Here is a 25,855-nt window from a genome sequence, read left to right as displayed (position 1 = left end):
TAAGCATTCAGTAAATGTTTATCATTATCACCATTATCATCCTCACTGTAACATACCTGAGGACATTTTTCTCTGGAGAGTTATCTGAAACAGAAAAAAAAAATTGACTCACTTCCTACCATTCTTGAAAGTCATGTATTGGATATCATCATTCTCTGGTCTATAATGGAATACCTCCAACGACAGGGAGCTCACTACCTCTAGAAGAGGGTTTTTCAACCATGGGACTGTTGACATTTTAGACAGGTTGTTCTTTGTTGCAGGGGTTTGTTCTCTGGATCGTTGAGTGTTCAGTAGCATCCCTGGCCGGGGGGACAAAATTGTCCCTGTTTCAGAACTACTGCTCTAGAGACAGACAGTCCTGTTTTTAACAAAGTTTTGACTGTTAGTAAGTTCTTTCTTATATTGAGTGGAAGTCTACTTTCTTATTTCTCCTACCCAGCTCTGTCTTTTGGAGACTTGTTGAACAAGCTGAATTCCTGTTTCACATAACATTCTTTCAAGTACTCAAAGATGGTCCTCAAGTCTTCAGTCTTTTCGTGTTGAAACATCTCCATCAAATTCATTATTTGTTTCTTACAAGGCATGCTTTCCTGTCAGTTCATCACATTGGTGACTTTCCTTTGATTTAATTCCATTTTTAAACTGTAGTGCTTAAAATTGAATGCAGTACTCCAGGCAGGGCTTGAGGAATAAAAAAAAAAATAGAATTACGTCTCTTGTTTTAGATACAACACTTTTTTCCTAAGTCATACGTTGAACCTAGAGTTGAATAAAAACCCTAGAACTATTTAAGCCATATCTTCTTCATCCTGTTTTTTTGGGGTCCAGTCATGAGAACTTATTTTTATCCTGTTAAATTCCTTTTATTGAATTTAGCTAACAGTAGTCCTCATTCTTGGTCAATTCTGAAGTTTCTACTTAAAAGAACAAGTAGGTGATGATTCTGTCAAGTGAGATTAAAAATACCAAAAAACTAGAAAATACAGGAGAAAAGGGTGTGTGTGTGTGCAAGCATGTGCATGCATGCCTATGTGCACATATATGAAAAGGGAGCTGGGGATGGAAGCCTGGGGAATCCCAATATACAGAAGTAGCTGGGCAGAAAGGAGGCAACAAAGATGACCAGGAAGGGGTAGACACGGTAAGATGGAAATATCTTTGGATTCCAGGATGTGGAGTATCTGGAAGCTGGAGTGATTATGTTAAGTACTGAGTCAGTATTTGAATATTTTGTATTCAGGTTGATACTTGAAAACAAAATGAAAAAGGCATAGTCTCTGCTTTCTGCCCCTGTTTTTATTTGCCTGATGGTTTAACTGTTCAGTTAATGACACGACCTAGTCAATTATGCCTGAAAACTTAGTCGTTCATTATTTCTCCTTCAGACCTATGCATCTGTTAGGTTATCTACTTCTACTGATTGAAAAAAAAAATACATACTGGGAAGAGTGCACAGATCTTCAGTAGCTAGCTCAGTGATTTTGTTTTTCTTAACAAAGTGAACACACTATAATAACCACCACCAAGATCAAGGCGTTCACTGTTCTTGCACTCCAGAAGCCTCCACTGAGCCCTTTTCTAGTAATTATTCCCATTCAAAGTAACCACTGTTCTGACTTCTGTAACTATAGCCTCGTTTTACCTGGTTTTGAACTCATGTAAATGGAATTATACTCTGTATACTCCTTTTAACCAAGCTTCTTCTATTCAACATTGTGTCTGAGATTCATCCATGTTGTTGCATATAGTACATTGTGTGTTTTTTTTAGTAGTTCTGTAGTTCTGGTTGTCTATTATTGCATAACACATTAGTTTTGACTGTTGATTAGTACATGACACACCACTCCAAACTTAGGGGGTAAAACAACAACCATTTTATTACGCCCATGGATTCTGTCAGTTAGGGATCTGGTGAGGATAGCTTGCCCTGCTCTATGATGGTTGGTGTCTAGAATCGTTTAGGGGGTTCCCTCACATGTATGGTACCTTGGCTGGGATGTCTTGAAGACCAGGATAATCTGGGATTGTTAACCAGAGCACCTACTTTTTTTTTTTTGTTGAAAGTAGCTGTTTTATTTTTCCAGTGGTATATCTAAAACACAATTTCATTGTAGGCAGAAACATCTACTTGAAACTTGCTTTGCTTCTTTGCAACCTTTGAGTCCCAAGTGGACTGTTTAGATAGTGTTCTGCTGTTGCTGCTGAAAAGGCTATAATGGGGTTGAGGATCATATATGACCAGAGGAAGGTTAATGTCAGTGTCCAGAAACAGAGACTCCTTTGAGGGGGAGAGGAGGTTTAGGAAATGCCTAGTGAGCATAGCCTCTGGTAGTGGATAAAACTGCAACAGTCTGGAGATGGGAGCTCCTGCGTCCTCATTCTGGGCCCTTGTAGTGAGACATCAAGCTTAAACTGGATGTCGGCATGTGTGTAGGGGGCTTAGGTTGGTGTTATATTTTCTTCAGTGCATATGCTTCCTCTTCTGTTCTGGGACTAAGTCTTACCACTTTATCACCAGCATAGTGGTTGCTATGAAGGTGGCTGTACCCTGGTTGCAGATTCTCCACTAGGCCTTGACTCTTCATAGCATGTTGTCTGGATTCCCAGAGGAAGCTTCCTGAGAGTGACTTAATCCTCAGAAGTCATATAGCATCACTTCCACTGCATCCTATTGGTTGAAATAGTCACAGGTGTGCCTAGACTAGAGGAGTAGGAACTTAGACCTCACATCTTTATGGGAGATGTGTCAAAAAAAATTCATGACCATTTTAAAAAACCACCACAAATTATATACCACAATTTATCCCTTCTATCGTGGGTAGATAATTTGAGTAGTTTCTCCTTTGGAACATAAATTATGAATAATGCTGCTTAAATCATTCTTGTTCCTATTTCTTAATTCACATATATATTCATTTTAGTTGAGTGTATATCAAAGAGTAGAATTGCTCCTTGTGGTACATATGTATTTTCAGCTTTAATACATACTGCCAAGCAGTATTCCAGAGGGGTTGTGCCAGTTCATATTCCTACCAGCAAAGTGTGAGAGTTCCTGTTGCTCTGCAGCCTCCCCTCCACTTGGTGCTAAGGTTTACTTGTCTCTTCAGCACTTGGTGCTGGGAAACTGGACAGCTACTTGTAAAAAGACTGAGGTTAGAACACTTTCTACTATCATATACCAAAATAAACTCAAAGTGGACTAAAGACCTAAGTGTAAGAGGAGATACTATAAAACTCTTCGAGGAAAACATAGGCAGAATGCTCTTTGACGTAAATCACAGCAGTAATAAAAGCAAAAATAAACAGATAGGATCAAATTAAACTTAAAAACTTTGCACAGCTAAGGATACTGTCAACAAAATGAAAGACAACCTACAGAATGGGAGAAAATATTTGCAAATGATGTAACTGACAAGGGACTAATTTCCAAAATATACAAACAGCTCATATAGCTTAATATCAAAAAAAAAAAACAACCCAATCAAAAGATGGGCAGAAGACCTAAATAGACATCTCTCCAAAGAAGACATCCAGATGGCCAACCAGCACATGAAAAGATGCTCAACATCACTAATTGTTAGAGAAATGTAAATCAAAACTATAATGAGATACCATGTCACACCAGTCAGAATGGCCATCATTAAAAAGTCCACAAATGATAAATGCTGGAGAGACTGTGGAGAAAAGGGAACCCTTCTACACTGTTGGTGGGAATATCAATTGGTGCAGCCGCTGGGGAGGACAGGATGGAAATTCCTTAAAAAACTAAAAATAAACTTGCCATATGATCCAGCAATCCCACTCCTGGGCATATATCTAGAGAAAAATATGATTTGAAAAGACATGTTTATAATAGCAAAGACATGGAAACAACCCAATGTCAATCGACAGAGGACTAGATAAAGAAGATGTGGTGTATATGTATGTGTGTGTGTCTATATATATATTCCATATATATAATGGAATACTACTCAGCTATAAAAAAGACTGAAATAATGCCATTTGCAGCAACATGGATGGATCTGGAGATTGTCATTTTAAGTGAAGTAAACCAGAAAGAGAAAGAAAAATGTCATATGATATTGCTTGTATGTGGAATCTTGAAGGACACAAGTGAACCTACAAAACAGAAATAGACTCACAGACATAGAGAACAAATTAATGGTTGCCTGGGGGAAGGGGATGGGAAGAGATAAACCGGGAATTTAGAATTTGCCCCTCTTGGGGAGTGATGGAACTGTTAGCTATCTTGATTGTGGTGGTGGTTTCATTAGTGTATACAGCTATCAAAATTCATCAAATTGTACATCTGGAATATGTGTAGTTTACAGGTATCATACCACAATAAAGGTGCTAAAAAATAAAAACTTTTATTTAGAAAAAGTTAGAAAAATTAAAAATATTTTTAACCATTCTGTGGTTGTGTTGAAGATTGCAGTGTGGTAATTGACATTTCCCTAATAACTAGTGATTCGAGCACATTTTCATGTGCTTTAAACATTTTAGATGTCCTGTGTTGTGAAGTGCCTGTTCAAGTCTTTTGCCCATTTTAAACAAATTGGGTTGTTTGTCTTTTTTTCCTATAGAAATGTTGGAATTGTTGTATTTTCTGGATATGAATCCTTTGTTGACTGTATGAACTGTAAAAATTTCTTTCCATCCTATGGCTTGCAATTTCACTCTTGTAATGTGTTTTTTTTGGTGAGCTGAAATTCTAAATTTTAATCATTTCCAGTTTACCAGTCTTTTCTTTTATGGCTAGTGTTTTTTGTGTTTTATTTAAGAAGTTTTTGCTACCCTGTGGTAATGGATGTATTTTCTTATGTTATTGTCTAGAAGTTTTATTATTTTACTTGTCACATTTAGGCCTCAGTTTCGAGGAGTTGATTTTTGTGTTCTGAGGTAAGGATCGAGGTTCTTTTTCCCCCCATATGCTTATCTATACAAGTAATAGGTAGCACTGGGTCAGGTGGACACGAGTGTGGGAGTTAGGGTTCCTGTATTCTCAGCCTTAATCCATCTTTAATGTACCACTTTTAATCACTTGGGCATGATATTAAACCCCTCTGGCCTCAGCTTCACCTGTGAAATAAGGATTTAAATGAAATGCTTTCTGATTTTCATTTTGACTCTAGTTTGTTAGATCATTCTACTTAGTTTACAGTTTTCTTTAGGCTTATTAGAAGCTTCTTGGATCTGGTTTCTGTTATCTGATGTGTTCTTAATACCTCCCAGCTTTATGTTGTCACCAGATATGATGAGTATGCTAGATTTTCATCTAAGCTACTGGTGAAAGACAGCTTTCTTGATCACGTTGGCAAATCCTTGCACCCACATGTTCTCCTGAACTTGTCCTTTGTCAGTTGCCAGGAGCTCATCATTCTGTTTTAGTAAGCCACAGTTCAGGACACCAGTTCCATTTGTGGATGTCATTTACATATACATATACTGTTCACTTTACTTGTCCCTTCCTTCAGTTTCCTACTTGAACTTCTAAGAATCATAGATACAATGTAGAGTTTCAGGAATCAGCAGAGGTCATTCATGATCAAGTGAGTTCTAGTCTGGGCAGGCTCTCTCTCCCATGTTACATGTGTGCTCCTGGAAAGTGGCATATCTTCCAAATAGCTACATTCTGCTTGTAGTCCGGAACCACACTGATGACGCAACGAAATCTACCATTTGCTGGTTCCTTTGTGTTCTTAGTAGTCTGCGTTGGGGTGATTTCTCCCCTTCTTTCAGAAAGTATAGTTTCGTTGACACAGAAAGTCATAACTCCAGTGTAGCTACTGTTACTTCCTTTGGCATTCTTGGTGTCACCTTTTTCCTCTCATTAACCTTTTTTTAAAAATCAGCTTTATTAAGATACAGTTCATTTATCATACAGTTCACTCATTTAAAAGGTATTGTTCAGTGGTGTTTAGTATAATCAGAGGACTGCAAGCAACCGTCACCATGATCTAATTTTAGAATATTTTCGTCAACCCTTAGAGAACTCCGCTACCAATTAGCAGTCACTTTCCATTCTCTCCTGTACCCCCCACAGCCCTAAGAAACTAGTAATCTGCTTTAGTCTATAAATTTACCTATTCTGGAAAGTTTACATAAAGAGAGTCATATAATATGTGGTCTTTTTGTGAATAGCTTCTTTCACTTCGCATGTTTCTAAGGTTTGTCTATGTTGTAGCGTGAATCAGTGCTTTCTTTCTTTTTATTGCTGAGTAGTACCAATGTGTGAGTACATCACGTTTCATTTATCCATTCATCAGCCGAAGGATGTTTGAGTTGTTTCCATTTTTTGACTATTATGAATAATGCTACTGTGAACATTTATGCACAAGTTTTTGCCTGGACTGTGTTTTCCTTTCTCTTGAGCGTATACGTACCTTTAGAATTGCTGGGTCATATGGTAACTCTGTTTAATCTTTTTCAGGAACTGCCAAACTGTTTTCCAAAGTGACTGCACCGTTTTACCTTTTCACTAGCAGTGCATGAGGGTTCAGAACCTTCCAAATCCTCACCAGGACTTGTTATTTTCTGTCTTTTTTGAAATACCCTTCCTAGCATGTGTGAAGTGGTATCTCATTGTGATTTTGATTTTCATTTCTCTTAATGACTAATGAAGTTGAGCATCTTTTTGTGTGCTTATTGGCCAGTTGTTTGTTTTGGAGAAAGGTCTATTCAAATTTTTAAATTGTGTTGTCTTTATTATTGAGTTCATTAAACTTTTAATGTTCAATCTGATTTGTATTTAACTAGAAACATTTTTTCCTTGGTCTTCCTTCCTTTATTTTTCTTCCATTTTGCATTTTGTTCAGGGACATTCATTCTCTCTGTAGTGAGCAGGAGGGTTGAGAGGTTTCTCAAGCCATTTTGCATTGACAACTTGCATTAGCAAAATACATGGTCTGGTACTCTCAACACTACTCAGTGCTGAGATTTTCACTTTTCTTTCTTTTGCATGTAGATAAAATTAGATTTTTGAGTAGTTGATTTTAGTCAGGACCACTTAGTAAGGAGTGGTAACAAAAATGCCGTCATCCAGATGCTAAAGTTGCAGAAGAAACTGACTTTAGAATCTTCAGGGTTTTTGCACTGGAATCTAGAAGGTAGTCTCATCATGGTACTATTTTTATGCATTATTGTCTTAACCACTTTTTCATATATTCTGCAGGAGTTTATCAAATCAAGTTTTTTTCGACTGGATTTGTGTCAGTATTTTATATTAATAAAACATAAGCTAAAAACATTCTTGTGAACAGCTTTAAATCAGTGATTTATTTTGTTTTATCATTTTGATCTTTGGAAGTCATCCTTTTTAACAGAGTTAGGCTGTGTATTTATAGTAACGTGAATATGTTTCTGTTTTCTCTTCTATACTATTTTTATGATATTTATGTTATTAGTCATTAAAGCAAATATTTTACCTTAAGACTTTTTGTTTTGCAAATTTCTGCAGTGTGCCCTCTCTCTCAATGCTTCTGCTAATTAGGGAAAAAAGACGTTTTTGCAGAAATTACCCTTTCCGTTCATATTTTTTGAATCTTGGCCCTGTTAATTTACCTGTCCATGATTGTAAGGGCATGGACAAATTATTTGACCCCTCTTACCCTCAGTTTCCTTGTATGTGTAGTCGATATAATAATACCTATTTTTTTGGTTGTTATTGTAAGAATTAGAGAGAATGCGTTTAGATTACCCAGCGTACAGCCCGCCACATGGGCTCTTAATAGTTGATGATAGCAGTTCTTGTTACATATTAGTTCATTTCATATGTAAGAGCAGTAAGTTATAAATAATAGTAATTGATTTTTCTGGTATAGATTTATTTATTTTTATCATTTATTCATATTTTTACTCATTTAGGATTAATTGGGCAAAAATAATTGATCATATTAATGTAACAACTGGATGTCAGTATTCACTTTCAGTTAATAATCTTTCAGAGACTTGTACTGCTCTCTAAAGACTAGAGGCTGAATTGCTCTTTAAAGACTGACCTAGTATTTACATCAAACATCAAAGTATAGTAGAGTCTGCAAGTGAAAGTATTGGGAGTGGGTTTTCTACATGGTTGGCTGCTGTGTTTTTCACTTGAGGCAGTTGGTAGGGCTCACTTAAGCCCATCCTGGTGTAAAGGAAGCCCTAGCAAATTCCAGATTAACAACACTGGAAAAAGTATTTTACTTAATAAAACTCTTTTATTGTTTATGAAGAATTCTTTAAAATGTTTTAACTGAAAAATTAGTATATGCACATAATAATAAATTTAAACAATATAAAAGCATAAAGATTGAAAAGAAAACTTCCACCCCAAAGGCATTTTCTGCTACCAACTGATTATGTAGCCTGCCAGTAATATGCTGTATATACACGCATGGTGGGTACATTGTTACACAGCTCCCGCGGTGCTGATCACATATGTTCAGGCACACGTAGCATGTGTGTAACAGGTCTTTTCATTTCATGTAAGTAGAAATGTTTTATACATGGTTCTTCCCATGCATTTTTCACTTAACTATGTCTTGGAGACCATATCAGTGTATATAGATCTACCTCATTTTTAAAATAGCATAATAGTCCATTCTGTGACTATGTCATCATTCATTTAATACTTTCTCTTGATATAAATTAAGGATATTTCTAGTCTTTTGTTATTATATACAGTTCTGCAGTGAGTATCCATGTACATTTGACAGGATGTGAATGTACCTATGGGATCAATTGCTGGAAGTGAACTTGCTGAGCCAGTTAAGTTTTTGATAGATAATGGTAAATTGATGTCTTTTTCCCCATACTCTTACCATCCCAGTGCATTTTCTGACTCTGAACTTGGCCAATCTGATAGCTGAAAAATGTGATTTTTAATTGTAAATTCTCACTGTAATTTTATTTTGCATTTTATTAATAAATGAAGCTGAGCCTGTTTGATCTCCAGGGTATAGTATTAGTGAAAGAAATAATGGTGAAGAACAAGGTGTATAATCCACCGATTATCTAAGAAGTAGGGGTTCCAGTTAATATATTTTAGTATTTAAAAAGGAAAAAGGAAGGATAAACTAAAAACTAATAAAAGCAGTTATGAGAAGGGAAAGACAAGAAGAACGGGAAGGAATGGAAGCTAGACTTCTGAAGTCTTGTGTGTTTGGAAACGTAAATATTTTACAAAATTATAAAAAATTCAAAGAAGAAAAAGACTTATCACTGAAATGTTTAGGTTCATGTTGTTAAGAACCAAGATTTTTTAACAAAAGAGAAACAAGTATGAAGTCAGAGAAGTTAAGCAAAAACTCTATAATCCTAAATTTGAACAAGAATATCAGTATAAACTTACGATATTTTTCTCTTAAAAAAAAATCTAGCTGTGTCCACTCAAAGACCTAGAAATAGTGACAGCCTGGGAGCAATGAATATCTAAGGCCCAGATTTTGGTCTCTAAATACCATTTTCCATTAAAAGGAGAGAGACCCTTTGTAGAAGTGATTGATTTTAGATTTAGGACAGGAAAATATACATGAGGGACCTGGAACATCTTGTACTAGAAAGCAAGGAAAATATCCAGCACTACTGGCGCCGTGTCAGAGGGACACGGTGGTCAACCCGAAGGGCTTCAGTGTCAAAAGAAACGAGTGAACAGCAGCCCTGGCACTCAGAAGCTGGCCTGGCATCACAGCGAGGCCACTCTGCTCTCCATTTAGACGTAGAAGTACCTCAGAGCCCTCTGAGAGCATGAGAGAAAGAGACAGAGCACAGACAGAACCAGGGCACTGCCACCCACAGACTTCCTGGCCAGAATGGGTGACCGCTGCTTCTTCACTGCTGTGTCCTGGTTCTAGCCTCCTTCCCTTAGGTTTTATTGAAGTACCCAACATAGAATTAGCCCACTTTCCAACTGCATCCCTAGACCCTACCCCAATATACAACCGAAGCCCAAATCCGATCATAGATTCTTCACAGTGCTCTCTTACTGAGATGCCCCACTGTTACCACGGCATGTGTTCTCCCAGCTTCTTTAACTGCAGGTGTGTTTGCTGAAAGGTGGAAAGATACAGGACATTTGAGCAACCACAGTAACAAAAAATACAGAGAAACAGGTTAAGTGACAATTTTAGGATAATTAGCAAAACTCAAAATGTGGGAAATTTTGCAGGACAAATGACAAGGGGGAAAGGAAAGTAATAAAAGAGAGAGGTGACACTTGTCCATTAAAGAGATTCAAAGACCCATCATCAGCCAGTTTTAGTGACTGAAAAATCAACTATAAGACAATTTTTTTTTTGAGACAGGAGATTTAAACACTTAGGTAATATTAAGGAATTGTTAATTTCATTAGATATGACAATGATATATGTGGGGGCTGTATTTTTAAAAAGTCCCTGTTAGGAGTATTTACATATGGAATGATGTGGTGTTTGAGGTACGCTTTAAAATAATCTTGGGAGGGGCTAGTGAGTTGGGTAGCAATTGGCAGTGTGTGGACATTGTTAAAACTGGGTGATGTGTGTGTGGGAGTTCATTAGATCACTTCTCTACTTTGTATGTATTTGAAAATTCTCCCAGTAAGTTCTTTTTTCCTTTTTAGGTCATTTGTATTTATTTTTCTATGAATTCCTTCCCATGTCAGTTTTCTATTATTATTCTGGGCTTTTTGTCTTTTTTCTTGTAATTTCAAGGTTCTTTAATATGCCGTGAGAAAATTAGCCTTTTGTCGTATGTTCTGTAGGTACTTTTCATTTGTCTTTTGAATTTGTTTATGGTGTTTTTTAACCTGTGGAGAATTTTTATTTTTATTTTTGTCAAATGTATCAATTTTCTTTATGCCTTGTGTGTTTTATTTTGTGTGCTGGCTAGAAAACCCTTTTTATCTCTCAGATTCTGAAAAGTTTTTTTTTATGGTTTCATGAGTTTTTTTTCATGGTTTTTAATGATGGTTGTACTCTTCCAATATAGTCTGACTATTTGGTCATCCTAATTTCTTTCAGAATATTTAGAAATAATCTTCTTTTGAGCCCTGCTGCAAGAATATATAAGGAAGGATGTTTGGTAGCAATCCTGTGGAGATTTAATAGTGAACACCCAGACAATTAACCATAACCATAAACAAAATTTGGTAGTTAATTTTTCCCCCCAAATAGAATAAATGGGAAAGCTGACATTTACAAGACTATCATAATGTACTAAATGTTATATGAAAATATTAGCAATATAATTCAAAATGTCTAATGTTAGAGAAGTGTCAGTGTTGGCTTTACATGAAGAAGCATTCCTTTTAGCCGTTTTCCTAGGGCTCATGGGTCGAGGAGCCCGATGTCACCTCTCTTTGAAGTCGGCATCTTCAGGCTTGCTCCTCTCTCAGATTTGATGCTTTTGTCTGGCCAGAGCAGGAAGTTTCTAGTTTCTACTCGAAGACATTGATGGAGGAATATTACTGGGTCATTTCACCACTACATCAGAAGTCAGAAAGGAATACACAGCAGAGACTTCACGGAATTGTTCCTTTTCTGGGGAAGTGGTGGCAATGCGGTATCTTGGTCTTGTGTTTGAAATTGTACCACACTGCGTGTTCTCAGTTAAAAATTAATTCTACAGTCAGTGTTCCTCTTTTAGAACTTTTGGAAATCATTTAAAGGAAATAAAAGTTGGAGAAGTACATCTGATACTGTATTTTAAACATTTTACTTACTATACCAAAACATTTTGGAATTTAACATTAATCACTTTTCTAATACAAGTTAGAAAATCTGACTAGGGAGACATTTTTCTTCTCTGAAGATATCCACTTAAGTTTTCAAAGTTAGAAGCATGTCTTCACCTAGTTCTTTCCAGCTTAGGTGTGAAAACATGACTGGTATGACAATTGCTTCTAAAGATTGTATCACAGTTGGAGTTTAGCTTAATGTTTTTCAGGAATAAACCTGTGAATTTATGGGATCATTATCTCTGGAGGTTCACATCTAAATTCTCATGGTTTGTTGTGTCGTATTTGAGTCCTATTTTGTTAATGTTACTAAAGGTGCTATATAGCCGTGACTGTTTTTTCATACTTTTATTGGTACGTGTGTTCCTGTGAGTGAAACCAGGGGACTGAGTGGGTGTCCCTAAAAGGAACTTAGAGTTAACCTTTCTGTGTCTCAGTTGTATGTGTTAAATGGTACGGGCAGTAACTCTGCTTTTACTCCTGTGGTCATCCTTACAGTTCTGTCTCAACTGTAGAATTTGTAGGGACAAAATGATGTAAATATATGAAGAAGACTGTATTGTTGGGAAGTGTCTATCTAAGCTCAAGATTCTGTATTTTATTTTTCAGAGGATTTCTTAGCACCAATCAAATGCATTAATAAACTTCTGGTTAGCTGGCTTGTTTTTAAGAGAACTGTCTTTAGAGATACTGCTTTCAAGTTGTTCTTAATGTAATTTAGCAAAAGAGGTGGTGAAGTTTCTTGTTGACCGATTATCTCCTGTTTGATTTTATTCTTTGACTTAACAGTACATTGACAGGAAGTCATTTACACCAAAATATGTAGTTATTTCTTAATCTCAAACAAGTTTGAAATACAAATGAGTGGTTTTGGCCTGGGATATGATGGGATGGGAAAGGAGCAACTTTGAGGGGCTCCTCCTGAATCATTCATTGACTAATTTTTTTACCCAACTTCTAAAATGAACTGGTGGGAGCTTTTATTAAAATCCTCTAGTAAAACAGAGTTGTATGTAATAGGGCCCTTACATTGAAAATGAATGATTTAATGAAGAAAGGAAATGTACCAGAATACGGTTGGCCTCCATATCCACGGGTTCTGCATCCACAAATTCAGTCGACTGCAAATTCGGCTAACTGTGGATCAGAAATATTTGAAAAATTTTTTTCTAGAAAGTTCCAAAAAGCAAAATTTGAATTTGCCACATGGACAGCTATTTATGTAGCATTTACGTTGTGTAATGTATTCTAAGTAATCTAGATATGATTTAAAGTGTATGCGAGGATGTGCATAGATTATATGCAAATGTTGTGCCATTTTATGTAAAGGACTTCAGCATCTGCAGATTTTGGTGTCTGGAGGGTCCAGGACCCAGTTCCCAGGGATACTGAGGGGTGACTCTGTCTAGACCATGTTCCAGTCCGTGCATTACAACCCCCTGTGCAGCGTTAAGATACACAGATGCTGGGACTCTTGTGAAGGAGGGCCTTTATCGTTTCAAAGTTCCATTGGTGATTATGATGTGGAGCCAGCATTGAGAATTACTGACTCACACAGTGGGTCACTATGTAATTGAGTGTATACTTTTGCTCTGAAATTCCTGGCACTCTCTAAAAGAGGAAGCAGGAGTTTCATAGCTCTTAAAACCTTGAACACTTGCATCACTGGGAGAGGCACTTTTTTCCCACCATGAAACTGATAGCGTTTGATATTGTAGATGTCAACAACTGCTCACTGTCTTTAATAAATATTAGTTTTATCAAAGGATTCAGAAACATTGTTTACCTGGAGGGCTCTTTATTGATCCTTGTTTGAAGCTGATGGTATAATATTAAATCGTAATTGTGTGATGGCGTTTCTGCATGAAGCTAAGTGCAACTTCTTGAAGCCAAACGTTGCATTTTATTTGTGTTTATATTTCCAGCCCCTAGCACATTTTCCAGCACATATTCTGGAGGTGTTTTATAAATGCCTTTGGAATAAATGAGTTCAAATGTTTAATTTCCTGATGAACTAAACTGCCATAAAGATAGAGCTCAGAAAATCTCAAGTAAGAGATGATTAGCATGTTTCCTAGACCATCTGTCACTAATACCGATTGTTTCTACTTGGCACTGAAGACTTCTTTTTTAGGGGTGGGTAGCTTGTGTTAAGTTAAAAAACATTTTTAAAACCTCCTAGGGTTTTTCTGTACCCCTCTCTTTAGTGGCTTAAAATCAGTTTTTAAAAAACTGACATTCTTACTATTCAGTGAGGATTAGTGTTGTCATTGGTTATTCCAATAGCCACACCTTTGTAATAACAGGTAGCTGTTTCTGCCTTGCCCCCCAGTCTATTTGATGCATCAGCCGGAGTGATCCTTTGAAAACCTGAGTCAGAGCATGCCGCTTCTCTGCTCGAAACCTTCCTGTGATTCCCCACCTCACTGGGATGTAAGGTCAGGGTACTTGGAGTGGCCTGCATGTTGGGCGTGATGGCCACACCTTGCCCTTTTACGTCTTGGATATCAGCCAGTGCTCTTCCCCGTGCTAACTCTGTGCCAGCTGCACCAGCCTCCTTGCTGCTGCCAGAACAGGCTGGCGTGCTCTTGCCTTTGGCCTTTGCACTTGCTGCTCCCTTGATGTGGGAGGCTCTTCCTCTGGATGCCTGCATGGTTAGCTTCCCTCACGTGATTTTCAGGTCTTTTCTTAAATGTCACTTTTTTGTAGGCTTTACCAGATCATCTTTTCAATTTCATCATTAGTCCCACCGCCCACACCTTGTCCCTACTTTATGATTTTTTCCCTTAGCACTTGTTTCCATTGGACATAGCACATGTTTTAATTTTGAGAAAAAATGATCTGTCTCTCCTAAACAAAATATAACCTCAGTGAGAGCAGGTATTTTTGTCTGGTTTATTCACTGCTTTATTCCCATCTTCTAGAACAGTTTCTGGCACAGAGTATATGCTCCATAAATACTTGTTGAGCAAATGAATTAATGAAGCAGACACTATGCATTGTAATAATAAAAGATTCCATGGGATTCGGTGTTGTTTTTATTTTAAATTTAAAAGGAGGTGTAGCATGGTAAAAGCTTTTATATTTCCTGTCCAAAAGTTGCACACCATTTACTCTAGTAACACTACCCAGTAACTCACATTTAAGTTAAAGGGAGAGTAGAGCCTAGTCCTGTCCGCTGCTTCTTAGAAGTGGAATTTGATCCATTATAAAACCATTCCTACCTTGAGGTAACTTCAATGACAAAGGCCCTTAAAATTTTGCATTTATATCAAGTTCAGGCTATACATGGAATGGATTTTGAGGGTGTAATAATACAAGTTAGCCAGAAATACAAAAAATATAAAAACTTTAGTGAGAAATTGGTCAATGGGAGAATTCTTGACTCGAGCTTTCAGAGTAGGATTTTTATTTTGCTTGAAGGGTTGTGAATTAAAATGCAAGTATAACACACGTCCCAGGTGGTGTTTACCCTTTGTCTGAAGCCAGAGTCCCTGCCACGGCCCCCGGGGCTCCCTTGAGCTGCTGCTGCCGCGCTCCCTCTGTGTCTTCTCTGCCTGCGTCCCCCTTGCTCACTGCACACCAGCCACGCTGGCGTCACTCTTCCGTGGTTGCCTGGCCTTCTCCTGACGCAAGATCTTTGTACCACCCACTGCTCTGCCTGGAGTATCTGCCGCAGGTACTCACATGGCTGACTTCCTCACCTCCTTCCAGTCTTTGCTCAGATCTTACCTTCTGAAGGGGACCGATCGTGACCCCTCTTATTAATACTGTGTGCTGCTCCTGGCCACCGTGCCCTCCCTGTCCTCTAGCCCCCCGACCTGCTCTGCTTCCTTATTTTTTTAAACATAGCATCTATATTCTCTAAAATATTAGATATTTGCCCGTGATGTTTGTTTTTATCACCTAGCTCTTTCTGCTAGAATATAAATATCAAAAGGTAGGACCTTTATTTTGTTCCTTGAAGGATAGCAAGTGCCTACAACAGTGCTTGGCACCTGGCAGATTATCAATAAATGTTTGTTGAGTGAGTGAATGAACAAACCGTTACTCTTCTTCATAAGTGCACGTAATTCACAGTTAACCTTTATTTACTGCTGTGGTAACTAGTAGGTTTATGTAATTAGCATCTATAAGAACAGCCGTTGAAATAATACGACTTGTATTTGTGCATCCCTGTTGTAACGTGTGTCAGAATTTTCTTCCTTTTTAAGGCTGCATAATATTTGTTGTACGTATACCCGCGTTTTGTTTACTCACCCATCCGCGACTGGATAGTTAGGTTGCTTCCGCCTTTCGGTTACCGTGACTAGGGCTGCCGTGAACATGGGTGTGCAGGTATCTCTTTGAGACTGTGAACTCTTTTGAGATCTGTTAGCCTAAAGGAGTAATCACATCCATCAGTTATATTTTCTTATATAATCTACTCTTACAAAATTTATATTTTGGTGTAAGCTGTGGAAATGTAGTTGGTCTGCTTTTTCAGCATGAAACAATCTTGGAGAACTGTATATCAAAAAGTGGAACAAACTCCTTGGAAGAAAGAGCTAGTTCTCACTGTTGTGTCCCCTGGATTACCTATGCTGTGAGTGGCCTAGAGCAGCGGGGTGAACACCAGGAGAGTGTTGTATGGTGAAAGCAAGAGGATGAGATGCTCCAGGAAGGGAAGAGTGCGTTGCGGTGTCGCAGGCCCCTGGGCAGCGAGCTGAACCAATGAGATGACCCATCTGGGCTGGAGTGGGCGTGTGAAGGTGGAGTCCAGGTGAGTGCGCTGTGGGGAGATGAGGAGAAAGGAAGGGTTAGTAAGTACACACACGTTTAAGACACTTAGTACTGATGGGGAGAAGGCAGTTGGAATCATAGTGCAGGGGAATTAAAAAGCTTTTTTCTTTCTTTTTTTCTTTTTTCAATGGAAGAGCCTCAAGTATATTTAAAAGCTGTTGGGCAGAATCTAGTTGAGGGAGAATATTTGAAAGAAGCGTTAATTAATAGTTTAAGTCCTGAGGATGCTGAGGGGATGAAATACTGGCAAAGAAGGGCCTGACGTTTGATAGAGAAGGAGAGCTTCCCTAAGTTGTGCTAAGAGGAGGAAGATAGGATGGATGTGAAGCTGGGCCTGAAGGGGGTGCAGGTGGTTTGTAGGTTTGAGTCTTGGAAAGATACAGGAGTTCCCATTTGTTTCTGGCTGTTTTCTCTAAACTGGGAGATGAGGTCATCTATTGAGAATTGTGAGTTAGGAAGGGAAGTTATAGTTTTGAGGAGAATAAATTGGGTTGGATGTGGTCATTGGTAGGCAGTGGGAAGAGATTTCAGTTCCTGGGCTTTTCAAAGGAGTGGCATCTTCACTGCATTTGGATATATATTAAGCACAAAGTTAGATATCAGATACTTGAGGGGAAAAAAAGCTTAATCTCTTTGCTGTACAGTTTTACACATTCATTGAATTCCTACCAAATGCAGTGTATTGTAAGACAGTTCTGGTACCTAGGGAGCTTATAAACTTACAGGGAACATTTATCAAATGTAATAAGAGGCAAGACCAGTACTGAAACGTCAGAGGTCACGTCTGACTGAAGAAGAGCTAGATCTCTGCGTATGGAAATGATGTCAGCAAATGAAGACGGGGAGGGTGAGAGAAAGCTTTCTACTGCAAAAACTGGAGCTAGGAATACGTTGGTACCATGTTAATGGCATGGTGAGTACGAGCTTGTTCAAAATTACCCTTGAACCAGTGTGTCTCTGTTCAGTTTAAAAACATTAGCAAAGCTTATGACTTTAAAGAAAGTTTCATAAAAATATATGACCCACCCAGAGGAACTGACATGCATACCTATTTTAGAGAAAATTTATCACTAGTCATCAGGTGTGTGACAAGCTTTATACAGACAGCACTGTGATTTCCCAGTTTAGGCATGATGAATTCAGAGAGCTTATTAATGTGAGTGGGTGGCATTGTTTGATTCATTCAAGCTCTTTTCTCTGCTCAGCAAAAGATTAAAAAAAAAATTTCCAAATTTGAATCCAGGACTTGAAAAATGCCAGTTGTCTAAATACAGTACCATATTGTGATAAATATAGCTATTGAAATTTTAAGAATCTCTTCACAAAACTTTATTTTAATATTCATAGCAGAACTTTTTTTGGAATGTTATCTGGAAAACAGAGGACCATTTTATTATAAGAGCTGACTATTAATTAGGGTATTGTTTCAGATGTAAAAGTTGATCTGCCACTGAAATTCTATTTGAATATGTATAGTTCCAAGCTTGCTTTGTGTATTTAATAACTTTAGTCCCATAATTACTCTGTTTACAATTAAATTTTGGTGGATATGCTAATATGGAATATACCAGTGAGTGATTTTAGCAAAGGGCAGTGTTGATTTGCATTTTGATGTGCTTTTCACTTGCATCTGAGTTTCATTTAATATCAGTGGAAAAAGAGGTGGTCAGATTATGTAATAGGACGATAAACTTTCTTTTCTTTGAAACTTCTCTGTTGGGTTGGCTATGTAACAGTGGATTAGCTTTGCTCCAAGTGGGTAGAAATTATGCAGAGAGATTTAGTTTGGTTGGGGTTTGTGCCCTCCAGTTTATTCTTTTAATAGAAACCTCAGTGGAGTTATTGGTTTCATTATACAGAAGCAACCTGTAATGTACTAAAGCAATTGTTTAATTCAAATAGATATTTTAAGTTCTTTTAAAATCCACTAACTTACTGAGGCAAATGCTTATGGTCAAGTTATTTATTACAGTTTTTGAGTAAGGACTTCTGGTTTTAAATACTTCTCCTTTTCAGAAACCCCCTGAAAGGGAGATTGTGACACACAGAGTTCATATTCTTTGAAACCAGGAGCCTTCTTTAACTCTGAACCGGAAAATAAGTGGGGCTGCCAAGTGCAGTGAGGGTCAGCTGGGGGCATGGTAAGGATGCTGACAGGGGACACTCAGGTCTGAGACTCACCTCAGACGAAGCTGGCAGAGTAGTGATCTTCAGAGTAAGTGGCCCACCCTGAGGGGCACAACTGGTGCCTTTGTTAGGAAGAACAGGGATGGGTGTTGGCAGGAAAGGGCACTAGGAAACTTGATGGCATGATGAAAATGTTCTTGAACTTGAGCAGGGTGGTTGTGGGTGGAGTGTGTATGCACATGTAAACATATGTCAACTTGTGTGTACATTTGCAGGTTATCAATTTATTGCCTCAACTCGAAGTACACCTTTTTCTTTGCTCTGTGATCCTTGAGCTAGACCCTGTAATTTTCCTTTCCAGCACAATGTTAGATATTTATTGTCAATAGAGGAAGAGAGAGGGACACTGCTAGGCACACTGGGAAAGGGGCTTCTCTTGCTGTTGTAGTGTGCCTGCTGACTTTTTTTTGTTCTGTTTTGTTTTTTTGGGTTTTTTTCACCCTCTCTTAAGGTGTGGCTGCCAGTGTGCTTACTCTCTGTGATTCTTTAGCGCCCTGTAGGCAGTATCTTGATTCCACCAGTGCCCCAGTGGGCGGATTCCTGTGGACCAGCTCTAGCCCGCTGGCAGTCCCCCAGTGGCCTGGAGCTGCAGCCTGTCCAGTGCAGAGTTCCTCTCTGTGGGCTCTCCTGTAACCTGCAGACAGTAACTGCTCCCTGCGTTTGCTCTGTCTGTACTCCTTAGAGTTCTCTTTTACCCTTTTTAGTAGTCAACCACCTTTTACAAATAAATAAGTTTCATATGAAATTTTCTTGTTTAAGTTACTTGTGTATTTTTTATCTCCTGATTGGACCCTAACTCTCATCACACTTACGGTTTGTGTAATTTACTATGTTAATTTTATGTAAATAAAAAAGTAGAATGAGATAAATCATAAGTGTACAACTCGATTAATTTTCATGAAGTGAACATACAGTTTAGATATCACTCAGATTGGGGTATGGAGCATGACCCAGGTCCCCAGAAACCTTCCAACTCTTAGTCTTTTCCTCCCCTAAATGGTACCCACAGTTTGACTTCTTTGGTCACAGATTAGTGAAATGGAATCATAAAGTGTGTCATCTGGGGTCTGGCTTCTTTTTTTCAACATAGTGTTTGGGAGGTTCATGTCTTTTACTGTATCCATTTTCCTGTTGATGGACATGTGGGTTTCCAGTGTTTGGCTATTTTGAGTAAAGCTGCTGTTACCATTCTTTAACATGTCTTGTGGAGGACCTGTTTTCATTTCTCTTAGGTATATACATAGGAGAGGAATTGTTGGGTTGATTAGCAGCCAATGCCAAACAGATTTTCAGAGTGGTTCAAACATTTACAGTGTATGAGGACTCCATTTGCTTCACATCCTTACCAACACTTGGTACTGTCAGGCTTTCACAGTTGAGATCTTCAAAACCTTTAAGGAATAGATAGATGACTCAAAGGCTGTTTAAACTCTTTATATTGTGGTAAGAGAAGAAAAGCTTCTAAAGTCTTTTTATGAAATGAGCATAATATTGATATCAAAACATAACTCTGGTAGAAAAAAGAAAACTACAGACCAATCTTACTTGTGAATATCAATTTATTCCTAAATAAAATGTTAGCAAATAGAATCAAGCATCATGCTGTAAGAATCATAACTGTAATCAGGTGTTTTTTTTTTTTTTAAACAAATGGTTGTCATGTGAAATTGCCCTGCACAAGCATGTGATATACTAACTGCATTTGTTGAAGTCTTTTTGATGTGAACTTTTTTTGTACTTAGTTTACTTGGGTTAGTTTGATAATGTTTAAGTTCCTCAAACACTGTGGATGTCCTATTATGCATGCATGACTAACTAAAAAATAAAAACTAGATAGCCAATTGGAAGAAGCTAGATTCCAACCTCATATCTTATACCAGTATAAGCGTAGACAGATAAAAAATTTACCAGGAAATTTTGTGATACCATAAAGTAACTAAAAACATGGGAGATAGAAAAAAAAAACTTTTTGACTGGGAGAGGTCTTTCTAAGGATGATATGAAATCCAAAAGCTGAAAATAACAATATCAAAAGACAAATAAATTGAGAAGACTCTTTGCAAATACAAAAGCTAATTTTTTTAATACATGTAAAATATGTAAGAACTGCCTAAATAAAAAAGTGAAAGTCTACCAGTAGTTCACGGGAAATGACGTACATATTTTACTTAGAAATCTTTCTTCCTTCCTTCCTTCCTTCCTTCCTTCCTTCCTTCCTTCCTTCCTTCCTTCCTTCCTTCCTTCCTTTCTCTCTTTCTTTCTCTCTTTCTTTCTTTCTTTCTTTCTTTCTTTCTTTCTTTCTTTCTTTCTTTCTTTCTTTCTTTCTCTTTCTCTCTTTCTCTCTTTCCTTTCTTTCTTTCCTTTCTTTCTTTTGTGTGTGTGATTGAACAAGCTCATGGAGTCTGAAAAGATTTCCAGTTTTGGTCCCTTAGTGATTGTTAATTATAGGAACAGGGATTTTTTTTTTTAATGTTTAAAAATCATAAAATATTTCACAATACAGAAAACCTTATTAAACAAATATATAGACTTAATGAATTATAAGGTACTCTTATGACCACCACCTGTGTCTAGAAATACTGCTGTACCCTCCATGTGTCCTAGTCACAACTTCCTTGTGCATCTCCAAAGTAACTTGTAGCTTTTATGGTAATTGTTTTCTTTTCTTTATAGTTTTATCACTCTTATGTGCATCCCGGAACACTGGTTTAGATTTACCAGATACTTTTAGATATGTTGTTTTAAGTCTTTTTAAATCTAGTTTTCTTCTCTCCTCTCTCTTCTTTTTCGCCCTTTGTCTGTTGAAGAAATGGGATTATATGCATGGTAGGGTTTCCCACAGTTAAGATTCTGCTGATGGCATTCCTGTGTTGTAGTTTATCCTGTTCTGCTCCCTTCATATCCTGTGAATTGGTAGACTTGATGGGACTCAGGGTCTATTTATTTTTTATTTCTTTCTTTTTTGGCAGGATTACTTCATGGGTAGTGGTGTATTCTTTCATCAGGAGGCATATGTCTGGGTATCTCTCATATTTTGATATTAGTAGCTATCAGTGCTCAATGTCTAGATCCAGTAATTCATTAGGAGGGGAAAATGGTGTTAAGTTAAACCATTCTTACTCATTTATTAGCTGGAATTTTTCTATAAGGAGAAATTTCTCTTCATCTTCTATTTGGTTACCCAGTGGTATAATTCATATAAGAAAGAAAGGATAGATGCTTGATTTCTTCCCTTTATTCACCGGTTTTCAAAATTGAGTGGTTTCCTATTATCCTCTAGAGGTGACCACTTAGGTTTTCATAGTGTTATAAACTCTTGGATTTATCCACTTTGTGTGTTTTGATCCATTGTGGTTATTATCTGTATTGACTGAAATTGGCTCATCTTTGGTCAGTGGGAACATCTTCCAAGTTGGCTTCTTACACGTATTTGACATAACTCTAGCGGTTTTTGATAGCTTCCTTGACGTCTGGAAATGATGAGATGTTCCAAGTTTATCGTGTACATTTCCGGCTCCAGACCGGGAATCAGTCATTTCCTCTAGGAACCTGGTTCTGTTTAACAGGAAATGTATTTCAAGAATACATTTTCTATACTAGGGTTGCTCATTACTACTGGGTTGTTTATTATTTCTATGCTTTTGTGTGTGAAGGGCGAAGGGTGTGTGTGTGTGTATGTGCTTCTGTGAAAGATAAAATATCCTCTGAATTAAAAAAAAATACTTGCAAGTACAATTCTGTCTCTCCTATCATCTGCATCCTTTTCCATATTTGAATCCTGATTTTTAAGGCTAGAAGGGATGACAGTTAAAATATTATATAATTATTCACTTGCATTTTCCACATCTCTGCCTACAATAGCCTCAGTTAACAAAACCAACTATCACCACAATATGATTACTGAAAAGTTGCTTTTTTTTTGCATGCTTTCCCATTTTTACTATGTTGTACTGTGTCCGTATTGTCAGAACATGTACCCATCACATATTCTATCCTCTCCTTTGTAACCCTCATTGAGACTCAGTTCTACAAATAAATATTACTTACTGCTCACTGTCAGTTCTTATAGTGACATTTCTCTGGTGATTCTGGGTATCTGAGATGTGTTCTCTAGCAGATTCTTACCCATTTTTCCACTTCCATGCTGATAACACTTTGAAGTCTTTAGACTTGAAGTTTAACTGAGCATAGAACCTTTGGTTCATGTTTTCTTTCCTTGGGTCTTAAATATGTTACCTTTTTTTTTCTGGCATAAAGTGGTGCTGTCAAAGTGATGACAATATGATTTTATATTCCTTACAAAATATCCTTTTTGTAGTGTGCATATACAAAGAATATTTTCTTTTACTGTTAAGTTCAGTAATTCTACTAGACTAGCCTCTTTCTTAGTGTTGGTTGATTAGTGTGTGATGTGATCTTTCACTTTGTAGTTTCACGTTTTGTTTTTAAGTGCAGGGACGTCTTTTTGAATTAAAGCATTTTTAGTGTTCTGTTCCCATGCTTTGATTTCCTTTGTTATATGTTTACTGGTTTTTCTTTTCCCACGCTTTAAAGTTGTGATTTTTCTCTTGAAACTTTAAGAATCTTTTCCATGCTTTTCAATTTTTTAAAAAATTTATTGTTATTATTTAATTATTATTTTTGAATGGATGTAGTGGGGATTAAACTCAGGACACTGTGTATGCTGAGCATGCCCTCTGCCACTGAGCTATACCCACCCCCATCACCCTTTTTAATTTTTAAAGTTTATTCCTTTTCACTTTCTATTTCTCTTAAGTTATTATTTTTAAATTTCATTCAGTATGATGATCCTTCTCGTTTAGTCTTCATTTCTGAAATTATTTTGACTTTTATTTTTAATTATTTTCTTCTATCACTTGCTTTCTGAGTTTTTCTAATTCCCATGTATCTTAGTCTTTTTATATAAGATTTTGGGTGGCTTGATTTGAAATATTGGTTTATAGTTCTCAACTTTTTGAGAGTATGCTTTTCTTATGTGTTTTTCTGAAGGGATGTTTTCTTTTTTCTCTTTTTTCAATATCAACTTGTGTAGGACTAGGTCCTGATTTTTTTCTGTTGCTGAGTTTTATGTGCAGTTAGTTTAGCTCAGTTTTGTTTTTTTAATGTGCGGTTAGTTCTAGATGGTATGTCATTCTCTAGAGCCTCCTTTTCTTTTTTTTTTTTTTTCTTTTTTTGGATGTGGTGGTCGAAATATGGAGGCTAACTCCTAAATCCACTTTTATTTGAAGCTGCTTTTTCATTTCTACGTGTTATCTTTGTGATACTGAGTTTGGATTTTGTTCCCAGCAGTTTCTCCTCGCACAAGTCTTTGATCTAGAGGAGAACTTCTGCTGGTTAGTTTTGAGAATTGTGGAGTCCAGCCTGCGAGAGCCGCTCCAGCCCCCACCACAGACCCGCACTCCCCCACGGTGGGAGTGTGCACAGCCCTTCCCAGTTTCAGCCGCTGTTCTCACATTGTCTCTGTGTGTCTGAGAAGTACCTGTGGGTAAATTGGGGGTTCTCAGGTTCATCAGAGGTGCCATACTCTCCTCTGCTTCTGCCTTTACAGCTGCTGGTACCACGTAGATCTTGGTGCTGTCTGTGGTGTCTTCACCCACTCGAATTTTGGACTTTGTGAAGATAGGGCCTGCTGTCACCTAGTTTTGTCATAGATGTTGTCTGTGGACTTTGAGTTACACTCTTTAATGTCCTGTCTGGTTTTATGGGAAAACTTAGGGAGATTCAACTGTGCTGCTGCCCCCGCTGTCTCAGTAGCAGAGAACCTTTGGAAGCAGTGGTCTGTACAGGTGTTGAGTAGCCTGACTGTGATGACAGCCATTCTGTGGGCTGTTGTTAGGAAAGAAATAAAGTCTTTTCAGTCTTTATTAATTATTACAGTTAGACTATAGGAATAAGACTAATAATAAGAGCTAACCACTTAATTTAGAGGGAAAACTTTTTATTGACCACAATTTATATTGAGTAGAAGCTGAGCCATAATACTTTGTTTAAAATATAATATTTTTGCCTCTTTTGGAAAGGAAGTCCAGAAAAACACAAAAGATAGTCTAGTTCCTATTTTGAGTTACAGAGAGATAAAACAGGTTTTTTTTTTTTAAACTCATTTTAAACTGTCTTGACTACTATAAGGAAATCATCAAATGGGAGATTGCTCTGGTGACTTGATAGAGTTGGATAAAATTTAGAAGGTATTCACTTTAGTATTTGGAAGTACTGTGTGTCTTATTTTACTCAATTTAGTACTGTAGCTGTAAAAGTCACCTTTTTTGGTGTTTTGAGTCTGGGCTGTCATTGTTTATACTGAACTTCCATTCAGGAAAATTCTACAATGATTACAAACTAAGATTGAAGGATTTTGATATGAAGAAATAACAGGCACATTCATTTATTTTGAAGATTTTTTGTTAAGTTAGAGAAGATTTAGACAATGAAGGTGTATCAGTATTCTGTAGAAAAAAGTTAAATAAAATATCCCCAATAAATTAATAAAGAGCATTTGCATAAATGGAGTTTGTGTATGTGGATTGGTAGTAGGTGGGTAGTTGCTAAAAAAAATTTCCAATCGAACGTAGCGTGTACATATTTAGACTATCTAGGCTCAAAACCAAACTACTTACTTTGTACATTGTCAGGTATCTTTGATCTGAATAGCCGTTTCAGGTGTTGCAGACCACCTGACGTCTCTTATCACTCTTTATTCTTTACTGTATCTCTAATACAGTTTTAGGAACTACAGGATCCTAAAAACTATTTGTTTTAAATCTTTTTCAATTAATAGGTGTAGAACTGAGTGTTTGAAATCACATACCACACACATGCTTATCAAGTTCCTTCACCCAATGAAGTAAGTTACATCTGAGGGCCCTTAAAGCCCAGAGAGAAGTGACTTGATCAGGTTCACCCAAAACTGGCATCATACCTAGACTGGAATCTAGATCTTTTCATTGTTGTCCAGTGTTCTTTTCACAGTAAAACACTACTTTCCCTGAATATTACACTCAACTTGTCTGTTAGTGATAAAAAGTGAGTGGAGACTGACCTCCAGAAGGATAGTTGATGAGAAGCGTAGACATGCTGGAGGTCCCCAGCTTTGCCTTTTTGGTGAACCCAAATGACTAAACAGCCGCAGTTTCTCCTTGTCACTCTATTGAAAGGTCTGCTCCT

The 25,855-nt window shown here is 37.4% G+C and overlaps 1 protein-coding gene across 3 annotated transcripts in view; it reads left to right on the top strand.

The window, feature by feature from the left end:
• VRK1 (VRK serine/threonine kinase 1) overlaps positions 1–25,855 on the top strand; it is a 91,929-nt gene that overhangs the window by 8,735 nt on the left and 57,339 nt on the right. The window lies entirely within an intron of this gene.

The sequence above is a fragment of the Camelus bactrianus genome, chromosome 6, assembly GCF_048773025.1.
Source record: "Camelus bactrianus isolate YW-2024 breed Bactrian camel chromosome 6, ASM4877302v1, whole genome shotgun sequence".
Classification (NCBI taxonomy): domain Eukaryota; kingdom Metazoa; phylum Chordata; class Mammalia; order Artiodactyla; family Camelidae; genus Camelus; species Camelus bactrianus.
The sequence above is the reverse complement of the archived record's forward strand: the minus strand, read 5'-3'. Positions and strand labels throughout refer to the sequence as shown.